The sequence below is a fragment of the Acyrthosiphon pisum genome, unplaced genomic scaffold, assembly GCF_005508785.2.
Source record: "Acyrthosiphon pisum isolate AL4f unplaced genomic scaffold, pea_aphid_22Mar2018_4r6ur Scaffold_20613;HRSCAF=21560, whole genome shotgun sequence".
In the NCBI taxonomy this organism is placed as follows: Eukaryota; Metazoa; Arthropoda; class Insecta; order Hemiptera; family Aphididae; genus Acyrthosiphon; species Acyrthosiphon pisum.
Window position 1 is genome coordinate 23,528 of NW_021769992.1, and position 22,869 is coordinate 46,396.

Here is a 22,869-nt window from a genome sequence, read left to right on the forward strand (position 1 = left end):
ACGGCAACGTCGAGTAACAATTTGGCCAAAAAAAATTGTCGAATATGTTTGTTTAAACCATGAAAGGGATTGAAAACAGTTTTTAAAACGAAGATTATGTTACTTAGATTTTTAAAAGGAAGGAATTCATTTAGCCGCCTAAAACTGCGCAATATTGTTTACTTAAACGGTGATCTAAACGGTTATAGAAAAAAATTCTGTAAATGTAATTTTTTTTTGAACTAAGGTGTTGGCGTCATACCCGTTGACGGCTTTTACAATACAAATTTTACGTTTTTTGAATTTTGGAGCTGAAGTATTTTCGAGCTATATTCATAACTAAGCTAGAAAGTTTAAGGCAACGTCGAGTAACAATTTTGCCAATAAAAATTTACAAAAATTGTTGTTCTTACTAGTAAAGGGATTAAAAACAGTTTTTAAGATGGCATTTATGTTACTTAGATTTTTAAAATGAAGGAATTTATATAAACGCCTTAAACTGCGCAATACACTTTATTTAAACGGCGATCTAAACGTTGATTGAAAAAAAATTGGGAAAATATAATTTGTTTCGAACTAAGGTGTCGCCGATTTACCTGTTGATGACTTTTTTAATACAAAATTTATTTTTTCAGAATTTTGAGGTGGATGGATTTCCGAGAAAACTTCAAAACTAATCTAGATAGTTAACGGCAACGTCGAGTAACAATTTGGCCAAAAAAAATTGTCGAATATGTTTGTTTAAACCATGAAAGGGATTGAAAACAGTTTTTAAAACGAAGATTATGTTACTTAGATTTTTAAAAGGAAGGAATTCATTTAGCCGCCTAAGACTGCGCAATATTGTTTAATTAAACGGCGATCTAAACGATTATAGAAAAAAATTCTGTAAATGTAATTTTTTTTTGTACTAAGGTGTTGATGACATACCTGTTGATGGCTTTTTGAATACAAAATTTATTTTTTCAGAATTTTGAGGTGGATGGATTTCCGAGAAAACTTCAAAACTAATCTAGATAGTTAACGGCAACGTCGAGTAAGAATTTGGCCAAAAAAAATTGTCGAATATGTTTGTTTAAACCATGAAAGGGATTGAACACAGTTTTTAAAACGAAGATTATTTTACTTAGATTCTTAAAAGGAAGGAATTCATTTAGCCGCCTAAAACTGCGCAATATTGTTTAATTAATCGGCGATCTAAACGATTATAGAAAAAAATTCTGTAAATGTAATTTTTTTTTGTACTAAGGTGTTGATGACATACCTGTTGATGGCTTTTTGATTACAAAATTTATTTTTTCAGAATTTTGAGGTGGATGGATATCCGAGAAAACTTCAAAACTAATCTAGATAGTTAACGGCAACGTCGAGTAAGAATTTGGCCAAAAAAAATTGTCGAATATGTTTGTTTAAACCATGAAAGGGATTGAAAACAGTTTTTAAAACGAAGATTATGTTACTTAGATTTTTAAAAGGAAGAATTCATTTAGCTGCCTAAAACTGCGCAATATTGTTTAATTAAACGGTGAACTTTATGTTAATGATAAAAAATTTGAAAAATGTTACTTTTTTTTTTATAGGTAGGTATTGGCGTCATACCCGTTGACGGCTTTTACAATACAAATTTTACGTTTTTTGAATTTCGGAGCTGAAGTATTTTCGAGCTATATTCAAAACTAAGCTAGAATGTTTAAGGCAACGTCGAGTAACAATTTTGCGAATAAAAATTTACAAAAATTGTTGTTCTTACTAGCAAAGGGATTAAAAACAGTTTTTAAGATGGCATTTATGTTACATAGATTTTTAAAATGAAGGAATTCATTTAGCCGCCTAAAACTGCGAAATTTTGTTTAATTAAACGGCGATCTAAACGGTTATAGAAAAAAATTCTGTAAATGTAATTTTTTTTTGAACTAAGGTGTTGACGACATACCTGTTGATGGCTTTTTTAATACAAAATTTATTTTTTTAAATTTTGAGTTGGATGGATTTCCGAGAAAACTTCAAAACTAATCTAGATAGTTAACGGCAACGTCGAGTAACAATTTGGCCAAAATAAATTGTCGAATATGTTTGTTTAAACCATGAAAGGGATTGAAAACAGTTTTTAAAACGAAGATTATGTTACTTAGATTTTTAAAAGGAAGGAATTAATTTAGCCGCCCAAAACTGCGCAATATTGTTTAATTAAACGGCGATCTAAACGGTTATAGAAAAAAATTCTGTAAATGTAATTTTTTTTTGAACTAAGGTGTCGGCGATTTACCTGTTGATGGCTTTTTTAATACAAAATTTATTTTTTCAGAATTTTGAGGTGGATGGATTTTCGAGAAAACTTCAAAACTAATCTAGATAGTTAACGGCAACGTCGAGTAACAATTTGGCCAAAATAAATTGTCGAATATGTTTGTTTAAACCATGAAAGGGATTAAAAACAGTTTTTAAGATGGCATTTATGTTACTTAGATTTTTAAAAGGAAGGAATTCATTTAGCCGCCCAAAACTGCGCAATATTGTTTAATTAAACGGCGATCTAAACGGTTATAGAAAAAAATTCTGTAAATGTAATTTTTTTTTGTACTAAGGTGTCGATGACATACCTGTTGATGGCTTTTTGAATACAAAATTTATTTTTTCAGAATTTTGAGGTGGATGGATTTCCGAGAAAACTTCAAAACTAATCTAGATAGTTAACGGCAACGTCGAGTAAGAATTTGGCCAAAAAAAATTGTCGAATATGTTTGTTTAAACCATGAAAGGGATTGAAAACAGTTTTTAAGATGGCATTTATGTTACTTAGATTTTTAAAATGAAGGAATTAATTTAGCCGCCTAAAACTGCGCAATATTGTTTAATTAAACGGCGATCTAAACGATTATAGAAAAAAATTCTGTAAATGTAATTTTTTTTTGAACTAAGGTGTTGACGACATACCTGTTGATGGCTTTTTGAATACAAAATTTATTTTTTCAGAATTTTGAGGTGGATGGATTTCCGAGAAAACTTCAAAACTAATCTAGATAGTTAACGGAAACGTCGAGTAACAATTTGGCCAAAAAAAATTGTCGAATATGTTTGTTTAAACCATGAAAGGGATTGAAAACAGTTTTTAAAACGAAGATTATGTTACTTAGATTTTTAAAAGGAAGGAATTAATTTAGCCGCCCAAAACTGCGCAATATTGTTTAATTAAACGGCGATCTAAACGGTTATAGAAAAAAATTCTGTAAATGTAATTTTTTTTTGAACTAAGTTGTTGACGACATACCTGTTGATGGCTTTTTGAATACAAAAAATATTTTTTCAGAATTTTGAGGTGGATGGATTTCCGAGAAAACTTCAAAATTAATCTAGATAGTTAACGGCAACGTCGAGTAACAATTTGGCCAAAAAAAATTGTCGAATATGTTTGTTTAAACCATGAAAGGGATTGAACACAGTTTTTAAAACGAAGATTATGTTACTTAGATTCTTAAAAGGAAGGAATTCATTTAGCCGCCTAAGACTGCGCAATATTGTTTAATTAAACGGCGATCTAAACGATTATAGAAAAAAATTCTGTAAATGTAATTTTTTTTTGTTCTAAGGTGTTGATGACATACCTGTTGATGACTTTTTGAATACAAAATTTATTTTTTCAGAATTTTGAGGTGGATGGATTTTCGAGCTATATTCAAAACTAAGCTAGAAAGTTTAAGGCAACGTCGAGTAACAATTTGGCCAAAATAAATTGTCGAATATGTTTGTTTAAACCATGAAAGGGATTGAAAACAGTTTTTAAAACGAAGATTATGTTACTTAGATTTTTAAAAGGAAGGAATTCATTTAGCTGCCTAAAACTGCGCAATATTGTTTAATTAAACGGCGAACTTTATGTTAATGATAAAAAATTTGAAAAATGTTACTTTTTTTCTTTATAGGTAGGTATTGGCGTCATACCCGTTGACGGCTTTTACAATACAAATTTTACGTTTTTTGAATTTCGGAGCTGAAGTACTTTTGAGCTATATTCAAAACTAAGCTAGAAAGTTTACGGCAACGTCGAGTAACAATTTTGCCAAAAAAAATTTACAAAAATTGTTTATCTTACTAGTAAAGGGATTAAAAACAGTTTTTAAGATGGCATTTATGTTACTTAGATTTTTAAAATGAAGGAATTTATATAGACTCCTTAAACTGCGCAATACACTTTATTTAAACGGCGATCTAAACGTTGATTGAAAAAAAAATTGGGAAAATATAATTTGTTTCGAACTAAGGTGTCGGCGATTTACCTGTTGATGGCTTTTTTAATACAAAATTTATTCTTTCAGAATTTTGAGGTGGATGGATTTCCCAGAAAACTTCAAAACTAATCTAGATAGTTAACGGCAACGTCGAGTAACAATTTGGCCAAAAAAAATTGTCGAATATGTTTGTTTAAACCATGAAAGGGATTGAACACAGTTTTTAAAACGAAGATTATTTTACTTAGATTCTTAAAAGGAAGGAATTCATTTAGCCGCCTAAAACTGCGCAATATTGTTTAATTAAACGGCGATCTAAACGATTATAGAAAAAAATTCTGTAAATGTAATTTTTTTTTGTACTAAGGTGTTGACGACATACCTGTTGATGGCTTTTTGAATACAAAATTTATTTTTTCAGAATTTTGAGGTGGATGGATTTCCGAGAAAACTTCAAAACTAATCTAGATAGTTAACGGCAACGTCGAGTAACAATTTGGCCAAAAAAAATTGTCGAATATGTTTGTTTAAACCATGAAAGGGATTGAAAACAGTTTTTAAAACGAAGATTATGTTACTTAGATTCTTAAAAGGAAGGAATTCATTTAGCCGCCTAAGACTGCGCAATATTAATTAATTAAACGGCGATCTAAACGATTATAGAAAAAAATTCTGTAAATGTAATTTTTTTTTGTTCTAAGGTGTTGATGACATACCTGTTGATGACTTTTTGAATACAAAATTTATTTTTTCAGAATTTTGAGGTGGATGGATTTCCGAGAAAACTTCAAAACTAATCTAGATAGTTAACGGCAACGTCGAGTAACAATTTGGCCAAAAAAAATTGTCGAATATGTTTGTTTAAACCATGAAAGGGATTGAAAACAGTTTTTAAAACGAAGATTATGTTACTTAGATTTTTAAAAGGAAGGAATTCATTTAGCTGCCTAAAACTGCGCAATATTGTTTAATTAAACGGCGAACTTTATGTTAATGATAAAAAATTTGAAAAATGTTACTTTTTTTCTTTATAGGTAGGTATTGGCGTCATACCCGTTGACGGCTTTTACAATACAAATTTTACGTTTTTTGAATTTCGGTGCTGAAGTATTTTCGAGCTATATTCAAAACTAAGCTAGAAAGTTTACGGCAACGTCGAGTAACAATTTTGCCAAAAAAAATTTACAAAAATTGTTTATCTTACTAGTAAAGGGATTAAAAAATGTTTTTAAGATGGCATTTATGTTACTTAGATTTTTAAAAGGAAGGAATTTATATAGACTCCTTAAACTGCGCAATACACTTTATTTAAACGGCGATCTAAACGTTGATTGAAAAAAAAATTGGGAAAATATAATTTGTTTCGAACTAAGGTGTCGGCGATTTACCTGTTGATGGCTTTTTTAATACAAAATTTATTCTTTTTGAATTTTGAGGTGGATGGATTTCCCAGAAAACTTCAAAACTAATCTAGATAGTTAACGGCAACGTCGAGTAACAATTTGGCCAAAAAAAATTGTCGAATATGTTTGTTTAAACCATGAAAGGGATTGAACACAGTTTTTAAAACGAAGATTATTTTACTTAGATTCTTAAAAGGAAGGAATTCATTTAGCCGCCTAAAACTGCGCAATATTGTTTAAATAAACGGCGATCTAAACGATTATAGAAAAAAATTCTGTAAATGTAATTTTTTTTTGTACTAAGGTGTTGATGACATACCTGTTGATGGCTTTTTGAATACAAAATTTATTTTTTCAGAATTTTGAGGTGGATGGATTTCCGAGAAAACTTCAAAACTAATCTAGATAGTTAACGGCAACGTCGAGTAAGAATTTGGCCAAAAAAAATTGTCGAATATGTTTGTTTAAACCATGAAAGGGATTGAAAACAGTTTTTAAAACGAAGATTATGTTACTTAGATTTTTAAAAGGAAGGAATTCATTTAGCTGCCTAAAACTGCGCAATATTGTTTAATTAAACGGCGAACTTTATGTTAATGATAAAAAATTTGAAAAATGTTACTTTTTTTCTTTATAGGTAGGTATTGGCGTCATACCCGTTGACGGCTTTTACAATACAAATTTTACGTTTTTTGAATTTTGGTGCTGAAGTATTTTCGAGCTATATTCAAAACTAAGCTAGAAAGTTTACGGCAACGTCGAGTAACAATTTTGCCAAAAAAAATTTACAAAAATTGTTTATCTTACTAGTAAAGGGATTAAAAACAGTTTTTAAAACGAAGATTATGTTACTTAGATTTTTAAAATGAAGGAATTTATATAGACTCCTTAAACTGCGCAATACACTTTATTTAAACGGCGATCTAAACGTTGATTGAAAAAAAAATTGGGAAAATATAATTTGTTTCGAACTAAGGTGTCGGCGATTTACCTGTTGATGGCTTTTTTAATACAAAATTTATTCTTTCAGAATTTTGAGGTGGATGGATTTCCCAGAAAACTTCAAAACTAATCTAGATAGTTAACGGCAACGTCGAGTAACAATTTGGCCAAAAAAAATTGTCGAATATGTTTGTTTAAACCATGAAAGGGATTGAACACAGTTTTTAAAACGAAGATTATTTTACTTAGATTCTTAAAAGGAAGGAATTCATTTAGCCGCCTAAAACTGCGCAATATTGTTTAATTAAACGGCGATCTAAACGATTATAGAAAAAAATTCTGTAAATGTAATTTTTTTTTGAACTAAGGTGTTGACGACATACCTGTTGATGGCTTTTTTAATACAAAATTTATTTTTTCATAATTTTGAGGTGGATGGATTTCCGAGAAAACTTCAAAACTAATCTAGATAGTTAACGGCAACGTCGAGTAAGAATTTGGCCAAAAAAAATTGTCGAATATGTTTGTTTAAACCATGAAAGGGATTGAAAACAGTTTTTAAAACGAAGATTATGTTACTTAGATTTTTAAAAGGAAGAAATTCATTTAGCTGCCTAAAACTGCGCAATATTGTTTAATTAAACGGCGAACTTTATGTTAATGATAAAAAATTTGAAAAATGTTACTTTTTTTCTTTATAGGTAGGTATTGGCGTCATATCCGTTGACGGCTTTTACAATACAAATTTTACGTTTTTTGAATTTCGGAGATGAAGTATTTTCGAGCTATATTCAAAACTAAGCTAGAAAGTTTAAGGCAACGTCGAGTAACAATTTTGCCAATAAAAATTTACAAAAATTGTTGTACTTACTAGTAAAGGGATTAAAAACAGTTTTTAAGATGGCATTTATGTTACTTAGATTTTTAAAATGAAGCAATTTATATAGACGCATTAAATTGCGCAATACACTTTATTTAAACGGCGATCTAAACGTTGATTGAAAAAAAATTGGGAAAATATAATTTGTTTCGAACTAAGGTGTCGACGATTTACCTGTTGAAGGCTTTTTTAATACAAAATTTATTTTTTCAGAATTTTGAGGTGGATGGATTTCCGGGAAAACTTTAAAACTAATCTAGATAGTTAACGACAACGTCGAGTAACAATTTGGCCAAAAAAAATTGTCGAATATGTTTGTTTAAACCATGAAAGGGATTGAAAACAGTTTTTAAAACATAGATTATGTTACTTAGATTTTTAAAAGGAAGGAATTCATTTAGCCGCCTAAAACTGCGCAATATTGTTTAATTAAACGGCGATCTAAACGATTATAGAAAAAAATTCTGTAAATGTAATTTTTTTTTGAACTAAGGTGTTGACGACATACCTGTTGATGGCTTTTTTAATACAAAATTTATTTTTTCAGAATTTTGAGGTGGATGGATTTCCGAGAAAACTTCAAAACTAATCTAGATAGTTAACGGCAACGTCGAGTAAGAATTTGGCCAAAAAAAATTGTCGAATATGTTTGTTTAAACCATGAAAGGGATTGAAAACAGTTTTTAAAACGAAGATTATGTTACTTAGATTTTTAAAAGGAAGGAATTCATTTAGCTGCCTAAAACTGCGCAATATTGTTTAATTAAACGGCGATCTAAACGATTATAGAAAAAAATTCTATAAATGTAATTTTTTTTGTACTAAGGTGTTGATGACATACCTGTTGATGGCTTTTTGAATACAAAATTTGTTTTTTCAGAATTTTGAGGTGGATGGATTTCCGAGAAAACTTCAAAACTAATCTAGATAGTTAACGGCAACGTCGAGTAAGAATTTGGCCAAAAAAAATTGTCGAATATGTTTGTTTAAACCATGAAAGGGATTGAAAACAGTTTTTAAAACGAAGATTATGTTACTTAGATTTTTAAAAGGAAGGAATTAATTTAGCCGCCCAAAACTGCGCAATATTGTTTAATTAAACGGCGATCTAAACGGTTATAGAAAAAAATTCTGTAAATGTAATTTTTTTTTGAACTAAGTTGTTGACGACATACCTGTTGATGGCTTTTTGAATACAAAAAATATTTTTTCAGAATTTTGAGGTGGATGGATTTCCGAGAAAACTTCAAAACTAATCTAGATAGTTAACGGCAACGTCGAGTAACAATTTGGCCAAAAAAAATTGTCGAATATGTTTGTTTAAACCATGAAAGGGATTGAAAACAGTTTTTAAAACGAAGATTATGTTACTTAGATTTTTAAAAGGAAGGAATTCATTTAGCTGCCTAAAACTGCGCAATATTGTTTAATTAAACGGCGAACTTTATGTTAATGATAAAAAATTTGAAAAATGTTACTTTTTTTTTTATAGGTAGGTATTGGCGTCATACCCGTTGACGGCTTTTACAATACAAATTTTACGTTTTTTGAATTTCGGAGCTGAAGTATTTTCGAGCTATATTCAAAACTAAGCTAGAAAGTTTAAGGCAACGTCGAGTAACAATTTTGCGAATAAAAATTTACAAAAATTGTTGTTCTTACTAGTAAAGGGATTAAAAACAGTTTTTAAGATGGCATTTATGTTACATAGATTTTTAAAATGAAGGAATTCATTTAGCCGCCTAAAACTGCGAAATTTTGTTTAATTAAACGGCGATCTAAACGGTTATAGAAAAAAATTCTGTAAATGTAATTTTTTTTTGAACTAAGGAGTTGACGACATACCTGTTGATGGCTTTTTTAATACAAAATTTATTTTTTCATTATTTTGAGGTGGATGGATTTCCGAGAAAACTTCAAAACTAATCTAGATAGTTAACGGCAACGTCGAGTAAGAATTTGGCCAAAAAAAATTGTCGAATATGTTTGTTTAAACCATGAAAGGGATTGAAAACAGTTTTTAAAACGAAGATTATGTTACTTAGATTTTTAAAAGGAAGGAATTCATTTAGCTGCCTAAAACTGCGCAATATTGTTTAATTAAACGGCGATCTAAACGATTATAGAAAAAAATTCTGTAAATGTAATTTTTTTCTTTATAGGTAGGTATTGACGACATACCTGTTGACGGCTTTTTGAATACAAAAAATACTTTTTTTGAATTTTGAGGTGGATGGATTTCCGAGAAAACTTCAAAACTAATCTAGATAGTTAACGGCAACGTCGAGTAAGAATTTGGCCAAAAAAAATTGTCGAATATGTTTGTTTAAACCATGAAAGGGATTGAAAACAGTTTTTAAAACGAAGATTATGTTACTTAGATTTTTAAAAGGAAGAAATTCATTTAGCTGCCTAAAACTGCGCAATATTGTTTAATTAAACGGCGAACTTTATGTTAATGATAAAAAATTTGAAAAATGTTACTTTTTTTCTTTATAGGTAGGTATTGGCGTCATACCCGTTGACGGCTTTTACAATACAAATTTTACGTTTTTTGAATTTCGGAGCTGAAGTATTTTCGAGCTATATTCAAAACTAAGCTAGAAAGTTTACGGCAATGTCGAGTAACAATTTTGCCAAAAAAAATTTACAAAAATTGTTTATCTTACTAGTAAAGGGATTAAAAACAGTCTTTAAGATGGCATTTATGTTACTTAGATTTTTAAAATGAAGGAATTTATATAGACTCCTTAAACTGCGCAATACACTTTATTTAAACGGCGATCTAAACGTTGATTGAAAAAAAAATTGGGAAAATATAATTTGTTTTTATAGGTAGGTATTGGCGATTTACCCGTTGATGGCTTTTTTAATACAAAATTTGTTTTTTCAGAATTTTGAGGTGGATGGATTTCCGAGAAAACTTCAAAACTAATCTAGATAGTTAACGGCAACGTCGAGTAAGAATTTGGCCAAAAAAAATTGTCGAATATGTTTGTTTAAACCATGAAAGGGATTGAAAACAGTTTTTAAAACGAAGATTATGTTACTTAGATTTTTAAAAGGAAGGAATTAATTTAGCCGCCCAAAACTGCGCAATATTGTTTAATTAAACGGCGATCTAAACGGTTATAGAAAAAAATTCTGTAAATGTAATTTTTTTTTGAACTAAGGTGTTGACGACATACCTGTTGATGGCTTTTTGAATACAAAATTTATTTTTTCAGAATTTTGAGGTGGATGGATTTCCGAGAAAACTTCAAAACTAATCTAGATAGTTAACGGCAACGTCGAGTAACAATTTGGCCAAAAAAAATTGTCGAATATGTTTGTTTAAACCATGAAAGGGATTGAAAACAGTTTTTAAAACGAAGATTATGTTACTTAGATTTTTAAAAGGAAGGAATTCATTTAGCTGCCTAAAACTGCGCAATATTGTTTAATTAAACGGCAAACTTTATGTTAATGATAAAAAATTTGAAAAATGTTACTTTTTTTCTTTATAGGTAGGTATTGGCGTCATACCCGTTGACGGCTTTTACAATACAAATTTTACGTTTTTTGAATTTCGGAGCTGAAGTATTTTCGAGCTATATTCAAAACTAAGCTAGAAAGTTTAAGGCAACGTCGAGTAACAATTTTGCGAATAAAAATTTACAAAAATTGTTGTTCTTACTAGTAAAGGGATTAAAAACAGTTTTTAAGATGGCATTTATGTTACTTAGATTTTTAAAATGAAGGAATTTATATAGACTCCTTAAACTGCGCAATACACTTTATTTAAACGGCGATCTAAACGTTGATTGAAAAAAAAATTGGGAAAATATAATTTGTTTCGAACTAAGGTGTCGGCGATTTACCTGTTGATGGCTTTTTTAATACAAAATTTATTTTTTCATTATTTTGAGGTGGATGGATTTCCGAGAAAACTTCAAAACTAATCTAGATAGTTAACGGCAACGTCGAGTAACAATTTGGCCAAAATAAATTGTCGAATATGTTTGTTTAAACCATGAAAGGGATTGAAAACAGTTTTTAAAACGAAGATTATGTTACTTAGATTTTTAAAAGGAAGGAATTCATTTAGCCGCCTAAGACTGCGCAATATTGTTTAATTAAACGGCGATCTAAACGATTATAGAAAAAAATTCTGTAAATGTAATTTTTTTTTGTACTAAGGTGTTGATGACATACCTGTTGATGGCTTTTTGAATACAAAATTTATTTTTTCAGAATTTTGAGGTGGATGGATTTCCGAGAAAACTTCAAAACTAATCTAGATAGTTAACGGCAACGTCGAGTAAGAATTTGGCCAAAAAAAATTGTCGAATATGTTTGTTTAAACCATGAAAGGGATTGAAAACAGTTTTTAAAACGAAGATTATGTTACTTAGATTTTTAAAAGGAAGGAATTAATTTAGCCGCCCAAAACTGCGCAATATTGTTTAATTAAACGGCGATCTAAACGGTTATAGAAAAAAATTCTGTAAATGTAATTTTTTTTTGAACTAAGGTGTTGACGACATACCTGTTGATGGCTTTTTGAATACAAAATTTATTTTTTCAGAATTTTGAGGTGGATGGATTTCCGAGCTATATTCAAAACTAAGCTAGAAAGTTTAAGGCAACGTCGAGTAACAATTTGGCCAAAATAAATTGTCGAATATGTTTGTTTAAACCATGAAAGGGATTGAAAACAGTTTTTAAAACGAAGATTATGTTACTTAGATTTTTAAAAGGAAGGAATTCATTTAGCTGCCTAAAACTGCGAAATTTTGTTTAATTAAACGGCGATCTAAACGGTTATAGAAAAAAATTCTGTAAATGTAATTTTTTTTTGAACTAAGGTGTTGACGACATACCTGTTGATGGCTTTTTTAATACAAAATTTATTTTTTCATAATTTTGAGGTGGATGGATTTCCGAGAAAACTTCAAAACTAATCTAGATAGTTAACGGCAACGTCGAGTAACAATTTGGCCAAAATAAATTGTCGAATATGTTTGTTTAAACCATGAAAGGGATTGAAAACAGTTTTTAAAACGAAGATTATGTTACTTAGATTTTTAAAAGGAAGGAATTCATTTAGCTGCCTAAAACTGCGCAATATTGTTTAATTAAACGGCGAACTTTATGTTAATGATAAAAAATTTGAAAAATGTTACTTTTTTTCTTTATAGGTAGGTATTGGCGTCATACCCGTTGACGGCTTTTACAATACAAATTTTACGTTTTTTGAATTTCGGTGCTGAAGTATTTTCGAGCTATATTCAAAACTAAGATAGAAAGTTTACGGCAACGTCGAGTAACAATTTTGCCAAAAAAAATTTACAAAAATTGTTTATCTTACTAGTAAAGGGATTAAAAACAGTTTTTAAGATGGCATTTATGTTACTTAGATTTTTAAAATGAAGGAATTTATATAGACTCCTTAAACTGCGCAATACACTTTATTTAAACGGCGATCTAAACGTTGATTGAAAAAAAAATTGGGAAAATATAATTTGTTTCGAACTAAGGTGTCGGCGATTTACCTGTTGATGGCTTTTTTAATACAAAATTTATTCTTTCAGAATTTTGAGGTGGATGGATTTCCCAGAAAACTTCAAAACTAATCTAGATAGTTAACGGCAACGTCGAGTAACAATTTGGCCAAAAAAAATTGTCGAATATGTTTGTTTAAACCATGAAAGGGATTGAACACAGTTTTTAAAACGAAGATTATTTTACTTAGATTCTTAAAAGGAAGGAATTCATTTAGCCGCCTAAAACTGCGCAATATTGTTTAATTAAACGGCGATCTAAACGATTATAGAAAAAAATTCTGTAAATGTAATTTTTTTTTGTACTAAGGTGTTGATGACATACCTGTTGATGGCTTTTTGAATACAAAATTTATTTTTTCAGAATTTTGAGGTGGATGGATTTCCGAGAAAACTTCAAAACTAATCTAGATAGTTAACGGCAACGTCGAGTAAGAATTTGGCCAAAAAAAAATTGTCGAATATGTTTGTTTAAACCATGAAAGGGATTGAAAACAGTTTTTAAAACATAGATTATGTTACTTAGATTTTTAAAAGGAAGGAATTCATTTAGCTGCCTAAAACTGCGCAATATTGTTTAATTAAACGGCGAACTTTATGTTAATGATAAAAAATTTGAAAAATGTTACTTTTTTTCTTTATAGGTAGGTATTGGCGTCATACCCGTTGACGGCTTTTACAATACAAATTTTACGTTTTTTGAATTTTGGAGCTGAAGTATTTTTGAGCTATATTCAAAACTAAGCTAGAAAGTTTCAGGCAACGTCGAGTAACAATTTTGCCAATAAAAATTTACAAAAATTGTTGTTCTTACTAGTATAGGGATTAAAAACAGTTTTTAAGATGGCATTTATGTTACTTAGATTTTTAAAATGAAGGAATTTATATAGACGCCTTAAACTGCGCAATACACTTTATTTAAACGGCGATCTAAACGTTGATTGAAAAAAAAATTGGGAAAATATAATTTGTTTCGAACTAAGGTGTCGGCGATTTACCTGTTGATGGCTTTTTTAATACAAAATTTATTCTTTCAGAATTTTGAGGTGGATGGATTTCCGAGAAAACTTCAAAACCAATCTAGATAGTTAACGGCAACGTCGAGTAACAATTTGGCCAAAAAAAATTGACGAATATGTTTGTTTAAACCATGAAAGGGATTGAAAACAGTTTTTAAAACGAAGATTATGTTACTTAGATTTTTAAAAGGAAGGAATTCATTTAGCTGCCTAAAACTGCGCAATATTGTTTAATTAAACGGCGAACTTTATGTTAATGATAAAAAATTTGAAAAATGTTACTTTTTTTCTTTATAGGTAGGTATTGGCGTCATACCCGTTGACGGCTTTTACAATACAAATTTTACGTTTTTTGAATTTCGGTGCTGAAGTATTTTCGAGCTATATTCAAAACTAAGATAGAAAGTTTACGGCAACGTCGAGTAACAATTTTGCCAAAAAAAATTTACAAAAATTGTTTATCTTACTAGTAAAGGGATTAAAAACAGTTTTTAAGATGGCATTTATGTTACTTAGATTTTTAAAATGAAGGAATTTATATAGACTCCTTAAACTGCGCAATACACTTTATTTAAACGGCGATCTAAACGTTGATTGAAAAAAAAATTGGGAAAATATAATTTGTTTCGAACTAAGGTGTTGACGATTTACCTGTTGATGGCTTTTTTAATACAAAATTTATTTTTTCAAAATTTTGAGGTGGATGGATTTCCGAGAAAACTTCAAAACTAATCTAGATAGTTAACGGCAACGTCGAGTAACAATTTGGCCAAAAAAAATTGTCGAATATGTTTGTTTAAACCATGAAAGGGATTGAAAACAGTTTTTAAAACGAAGATTATGTTACTTAGATTTTTAAAAGGAAGGAATTTATTTAGCCGCCTAAAACTGCGCAATATTGTTTAATTAAACGGCGAACTTTATGTTAATGATAAAAAATTTGAAAAATGTTACTTTTTTTCTTTATAGGTAGGTATTGGCGTCATACCCGTTGACGGCTTTTACAATACAAATTTTACGTTTTTTGAATTTTGGAGCTGAAGTATTTTCGAGCTATATTCAAAACTAAGCTAGAAAGTTTAAGGCAACGTCGAGTAACAATTTGGCCAAAAAAAATTGTCGAATATGTTTGTTTAAACCATGAAATGGATTGAAAACAGTTTTTAAAACGAAGATTATGTTACTTAGATTTTTAAAAGGAAGGAATTCATTTAGCCGCCTAAAACTGCGCAATATTGTTTAATTAAACGGTGATCTAAACGGTTATAGAAAAAAATTCTGTAAATGTAATTTTTTTTTGAACTAAGGTGTTGACGACATACCTGTTGATGGCTTTTTTAATACAAAATTTATTTTTTCAAAATTTTGAGGTGGATGGATTTCCGAGAAAACTTCAAAACTAATCTAGATAGTTAACGGCAACGTCGAGTAACAATTTGGCCAAAAAAAATTGTCGAATATGTTTGTTTAAACCATGAAAGGGATTGAAAACAGTTTTTAAAACGAAGATTATGTTACTTAGATTTTTAAAAGGAAGGAATTCATTTAGCCGCCTAAAACTGCGCAATATTGTTTAATTAAACGGCGAACTTTATGTTAATGATAAAAAATTTGAAAAATGTTACTTTTTTTCTTTATAGGTAGGTATTGGCGTCATACCCGTTGACGGCTTTTACAATACAAATTTTACGTTTTTTGAATTTTGGAGCTGAAGTATTTTCGAGCTATATTCAAAACTAAGCTAGAAAGTTTAAGGCAACGTCGAGTAACAATTTTGCCAATAAAAATTTACAAAAATTGTTGTTCTTACTAGTATAGGGATTAAAAACAGTTTTTAAGATGGCATTTATGTTACTTAGATTTTTAAAATGAAGGAATTTATATAGACGCCTTAAACTGCGCAATACACTTTATTTAAACGGCGATCTAAACGTTGATTGAAAAAAAATTGGGAAAATATAATTTGTTTCGAACTAAGGTGTCGCCGATTTACCTGTTGATGGCTTTTTTAATACAAAATTTATTTTTTCAGAATTTTGAGGTGGATGGATTTCCGAGAAAACTTCAAAACTAATCTAGATAGTTAACGGCAACGTCGAGTAACAATTTGGCCAAAAAAAATTGTCGAATATGTTTGTTTAAACCATGAAATGGATTGAAAACAGTTTTTAAAACGAAGATTATGTTACTTAGATTTTTAAAAGGAAGGAATTCATTTAGCCGCCTAAAACTGCGCAATATTGTTTAATTAAACGGCGATCTAAACGGTTATAGAAAAAAATTCTGTAAATTTAATTTTTTTTTGAACTAAGGTGTTGACGACATACCTGTTGATGGCTTTTTTAATACAAAATTTATTTTTTTCAAAATTTTGAGGTGGATGGATTTCCGAGAAAACTTCAAAACTAATCTAGATAGTTAACGGCAACGTCGAGTAACAATTTGGCCAAAAAAATTGTCGAATATGTTTGTTTAAACCATGAAAGGGATTGAAAACAGTTTTTAAAACGAAGATTATGTTACTTAGATTTTTAAAAGGAAGGAATTTATTTAGCCGCCTAAAACTGCGCAATATTGTTTAATTAAACGGCGAACTTTATGTTAATGATAAAAAATTTGAAAAATGTTACTTTTTTTCTTTATAGGTAGGTATTGGCGTCATACCCGTTGACGGCTTTTACAATACAAATTTTACGTTTTTTGAATTTTGGAGCTGAAGTATTTTCGAGCTATATTCAAAACTAAGCTAGAAAGTTTAAGGCAACGTCGAGTAACAATTTTGCCAATAAAAATTTACAAAAATTGTTGTTCTTACTAGTAAAGGAATTAAAAACAGTTTTTAAGATGGCATTTATGTTACTTAGATTTTTAAAATGAAGGAATTTATATAGACGCCTTAAACTGCGCAATACACTTTATTTAAACGGCGATCTAAACGGTTATAGAAAAAAATTCTGTAAATGTAATTTTTTTTTGAGCTAAGGTGTTGACGACATACCTGTTGATGGCTTTTTTAATACAAAATTTATTTTTTCAAAATTTTGAGGTTGATGGATTTCCGAGAAAACTTCAAAACTAATCTAGATAGTTAACGGCAACGTCGAGTAACAAGTTGGCCAAAAAAAATTGTCGAATATGTTTGTTTAAACCATGAAAGGGATTGAAAACAGTTTTTAAAACGAAGATTATGTTACTTAGATTTTTAAAAGGAAGGAATTTATTTAGCCGCCTAAAACTGCGCAATATTGTTTAATTAAACGGCGAACTTTATGTAAATGATAAAAAATTTGAAAAATGTTACTTTTTTTCTTTATAGGTAGGTATTGGCGTCATACCCGTTGACGGCTTTTACAATACAAATTTTACGTTTTTTGAATTTTGGAGCTGAAGTATTTTCGAGCTATATTCAAAACTAAGCTAGAAAGTTTAAGGCAACGTCGAGTAACAATTTTGCCAATAAAAATTTACAAAAATTGTTGTTCTTACTAGTAAAGGGATTAAAAACAGTTTTTAAGATGGCATTTATGTTACTTAGATTTTTAAAATGAAGGAATTTATATAGACGCCTTAAACTGCGCAATACACTTTATTTAAACGGCGATCTAAACGTTGATTGAAAAAAAATTGGGAAAATATAATTTGTTTCGAACTAAGGTGTCGCCGATTTACCTGTTGATGGCTTTTTTAATACAAAATTTATTTTTTCAGAATTTTTAGGTGGATGGATTTCCGAGAAAACTTCAAAACTAATCTAGATAGTTAACGGCAACGTCGAGTAACAATTTGGCCAAAAAAAATTGTCGAATATGTTTGTTTAAACCATGTAATGGATTGAAAACAGTTTTTAAAACGAAGATTATGTTACTTAGATTTTTAAAAGGAAGGAATTCATTTAGCCGCCTAAAACTGCGCAATATTGTTTAATTAAACGGCGAACTTTATGTTAATGATAAAAAATTTGAAAAATGTTACTTTTTTTCTTTATAGGTAGGTATTGGCGTCATACCCGTTGACGGCTTTTACAATACAAATTTTACGTTTTTTGAATTTTGGAGCTGAAGTATTTTCGAGCTATATTCAAAACTAAGCTAGAAAGTTTAAGGCAACGTCGAGTAACAATTTTGCCAATAAAAATTTACAAAAATTGTTGTTCTTACTAGTAAAGGGATTAAAAACAGTTTTTAAGATGGCATTTATGTTACTTAGATTTTTAAAAGGAAGGAATTCATTTAGCCGCCTAAAACTGCGCAATATTGTTTAATTAAACGGTGATCTAAACGGTTATAGAAAAAAATTCTGTAAATGTAATTTTTTTTTGAACTAAGGTGTTGACGACATACCTGTTGATGGCTTTTTTAATACAAAATTTATTTTTTCAAAATTTTGAGGTGGATGGATTTCCGAGAAAACTTCAAAACTAATCTAGATAGTTAACGGCAACGTCGAGTAACAATTTGGCCAAATAAATTGTGGAATATGTTTGTTTAAACCATGAAAGGGATTGAAAACAGTTTTTAAAACGAAGATTATGTTACTTAGATTTTTAAAAGGAAGGAATTCATTTAGACGCCTTAAACTGCGCAATACACTTTATTTAAACGGCGATCTAAACGTTGATTGAAAAAAAATTGGGAAAATATAATTTGTTTCGAACTAAGGTGTCGCCGATTTACCTGTTGATGGCTTTTTTAATACAAAATTTATTTTTTCAGAATTTTGAGGTGGATGGATTTCCGAGAAAACTTCAAAACTAATCTAGATAGTTAACGGCAACGTCGAGTAACAATTTGGCCAAAAAAAATTGTCGAATATGTTTGTTTAAACCATGAAAGGGATTGAAAACAGTTTTTAAAACGAAGATTATGTTACTTAGATTTTTAAAAGGAAGGAATTCATTTAGCCGCCTAAAACTGCGCAATATTGTTTACTTAAACGGCGAACTTTATGTTAATGATAAAAAATTTGAAAAATGTTACTTTTTTTCTTTATAGGTAGGTATTGGCGTCATACCCGTTGACGGCTTTTACAATACAAATTTTATGTTTTTTGAATTTTGGAGCTGAAGTATTTTCGAGCTATATTCAAAACTAAGCTAGAAAGTTTAAGGCAACGTCGAGTAACAATTTTGCCAATAAAAATTTACAAAAATTGTTGTTCTTACTAGTAAAGGGATTAAAAACAGTTTTTAAGATGGCATTTATGTTACTTAGATTTTTAAAATGAAGGAATTTATATAGACGCCTTAAACTGCGCAATACACTTTATTTAAACGGCGATCTAAACGTTGATTACAAAAAAATTGGGAAAATATAATTTGTTTCGAACTAAGGTGTCGCCGATTTACCTGTTGATGGCTTTTTTAATACAAAATTTATTTTTTCAGAATTTTGAAGTGGATGGATTTCCGAGAAAACTTCAAAACTAATCTAGATAGTTAACGGCAACGTCGAGTAACAATTTGGCCAAAAAAAATTGTCGAATATGTTTGTTTAAACCATGAAATGGATTGAAAACAGTTTTTAAAACGAAGATTACTTACTTAGATTTTTAAAAGGAAGGAATTCATTTAGCCGCCTAAAACTGCGCAATATTGTTTAATTAAACGGTGATCTAAACGGTTATAGAAAAAAATTCTGTAAATGTAATTTTTTTTTGAACTAAGGTGTTGACGACATACCTGTTGATGGCTTTTTTAATACAAAATTTATTTTTTCAAAATTTTGAGGTGGATGGATTTCCGAGAAAACTTCAAAACTAATCTAGATAGTTAACGGCAACGTCGAGTAACAATTTGGCCAAATAAATTGTGGAATATGTTTGTTTAAACCATGAAAGGGATTGAAAACAGTTTTTAAAACGAAGATTATGTTACTTAGATTTTTAAAAGGAAGGAATTCATTTAGCCGCCTAAAACTGCGCAATATTGTTTAATTAAACGGCGATCTAAACGGTTATAGAAAAAAATTCTGTAATTGTAATTTTTTTTTGAACTAAGGTGTTGGCGTCATACCCGTTGACGGCTTTTACAATACAAATTTTACGTTTTTTGAATTTTGGAGCTGAAGTATTTTCGAGCTATATTCAAAACTAAGCTAGAAAGTTTAAGGCAACGTCGAGTAACAATTTTGCCAATAAAATTTACAAAAATTGTTGTTCTTACTAGTAAAGGGATTAAAAACAGTTTTTAAGATGGCATTTATGTTACTTAGATTTTTAAAATGAAGGAATTTATATAGACGCCTTAAACTGCGCAATACACTTTATTTAAAGGGCGATCTAAACGTTGATTGAAAAAAAATTGGGAAAATATAATTTGTTTCGAACTAAGGTATCGCCGATTTACCTGTTGATGACTTTTTTAATACAAAATTTATTTTTTCAGAATTTTGAGGTGGATGGATTTCCGAGAAAACTTCAAAACTAATCTAGATAGTTAACGGCAACGTCGAGTAACAATTTGGCCAAAAAAAATTGTCGAATATGTTTGTTTAAACCATAAAAGGGATTGAAAACAGTTTTTAAAACGAAGATTATGTTACTTAGATTTTTAAAAGGAAGGAATTCATTTAGCCGCCTAAAACTGCGCAATATTGTTTAATTAAACGGCGATCTAAACGTTGATTGAAAAAAAATTGGGAAAATATAATTTGTTTCGAACTAAGGTGTCGCCGATTTACCTGTTGATGGCTTTTTTAATACAAAATTTATTTTTTCAGAATTTTGTGGTGGATGGATTTCCGAGAAAACTTCAAAACTAATCTAGATAGTTAACGGCAACGTCGAGTAACAATTTGGCCAAAAAAAATTGTCGAATATGTTTGTTTAAACCATGAAATGGATTGAAAACAGTTTTAAAACGAAGATTATGTTACTTAGATTTTTAAAGGAAGGAATTTATATAGACGCCTTAAACTGCGAAATACACTTTATTTAAACGGCGATCTAAACGTTGATTGAAAAAAAATTGGGAAAATATAATTTGTTTCGAACTAAGGTGTCAGCGTTTTACCTGTTGATGGCTTTTTTAATACAAAATTTATTTTTTCAGAATTTTGAGGTGGATTGATTTCCGAGAAAACTTCAAAACTAATCTAGATAGTTAACGGCAACGTCAAGTAACAATTTGGCCAAAAAAAATTGTCGAATATGTTTGTTTAAACCATGAAAGGGTTTGAAAACAGTTTTTAAAACGAAGATTATGTTACTTAGATTTTTAAAAGGAAGGAATTAATTTAGCCGCCTAAAACTGCGCAATATTGTTTAATTAAACGGCGATCTAAACGGTTATAGAAAAAAATTCTGTAAATGTAATTTTTTTTTGAACTAAGGTGTTGACGACATACCTGTTGATGGCTTTTTTAATACAAAATTTATTTTTTCAGAATTTTGAGGTGGATGGATTTCCGAGAAAACTTCAAAACTAATCTAGATAGTTAACGGCAACGTCGAATAAGAATTTGGCCAAAAAAAATTGTCGAATATGTTTGTTTAAACCATGAAAGGGTTTGAAAACAGTTTTTAAAACGAAGATAATGTTACTTAGATTTTTAAAAGGAAGGTATTCATTTAGCCGCCTAAAACTGCGCAATACTCTTTATTTAAATGGCGAACTTTATGTTAATGATAAAAAATTTGAAAAAAGTTACTTTTTTCTTTATAGGTAGGTATTGGCGTCATACCCGTTGACGGCTTTTACAATACAAATTTTACGTTTTTTGAATTTCGGAGCTGAAGTATTTTCGAGCTATATTCAAAACTAAGCTAGAAAGTTTACGGCAACGTCGAGTAACAATTTTGCCAAAAAAAATTTACAAAAATTGTTGTTCTTACTAGTAAAGGGATTAAAAACAGTTTTTAAGATGGCAATTATGTTACTTAGATTTTTAAAATGAAGGAATTTATATAGACTCCTTAAACTGCGCAATACACTTTATTTAAACGGCGATCTAAACGTTGATTGAAAAAAAATTGGGAAAATATAATTTGTTTCGAACTAAGGTGTCAGCGATTTACCTGTTGATGGCTTTTTTAATACAAAATTTATTTTTTCAGAATTTTGAGGTGGATGGATTTCCGAGAAAACTTCAAAACTAATCTAGATAGTTAACGGCAACGTCGAGTAACAATTTGGCCAAAAAAATTGTCGAATATGTTTGTTTAAACCATGAAAGGGTTTGAAAACAGTTTTTAAAACGAAGATTATGTTACTTAGATTTTTAAAAGGAAGGTATTCATTTAGCCGCCTAAAACTGCGCAATACTCTTTATTTAAATGGCGAACTTTATGTTAATGATAAAAAATTTGAAAAAAGTTACTTTTTTCTTTATAGGTAGGTATTGGCGTCATACCCGTTGACGGCTTTTACAATACAAATTTTACGTTTTTTGAATTTCGGAGCTGAAGTATTTTCGAGCTATATTCAAAACTAAGCTAGAAAGTTTACGGCAACGTCGAGTAACAATTTTGTTAAAAAAAATTTACAAAAATTGTTGTTCTTACTAGTAAAGGGATTAAAAACAGTTTTTAAGATGGCAATTATGTTACTTAGATTTTTAAAATGAAGGAATTTATATAGACTCCTTAAACTGCGCAATACACTTTATTTAAACGGCGATCTAAACGTTGATTGAAAAAAAATTGGGAAAATATAATTTGTTTCGAACTAAGGTGTCAGCGATTTACCTGTTGATGGCTTTTTTAATACAAAATTTATTTTTTCAGAATTTTGAGGTGGATGGATTTCCGAGAAAACTTCAAAACTAATCTAGATAGTTAACGGCAACGTCGAGTAACAATTTGGCCAAAAAAAATTGTCGAATATGTTTGTTTAAACCATGAAAGGGATTGAAAACAGTTTTTAAAACGAAGATTATGTTA

General features: G+C 29.5%; 1 long non-coding RNA gene across 1 annotated transcript; it reads left to right on the top strand.

Annotated features, from left to right (window-relative positions):
* The first annotated feature begins 11,407 nt into the window (after positions 1–11,407).
* Positions 11,408–21,454, top strand: LOC115034688. The gene is made up of 2 exons (XR_003840006.1): positions 11,408–11,588; positions 21,375–21,454. It is a non-coding gene; the product is annotated as an uncharacterized LOC115034688 (long non-coding RNA).
* The last annotated feature ends 1,415 nt before the right edge of the window (positions 21,455–22,869 follow it).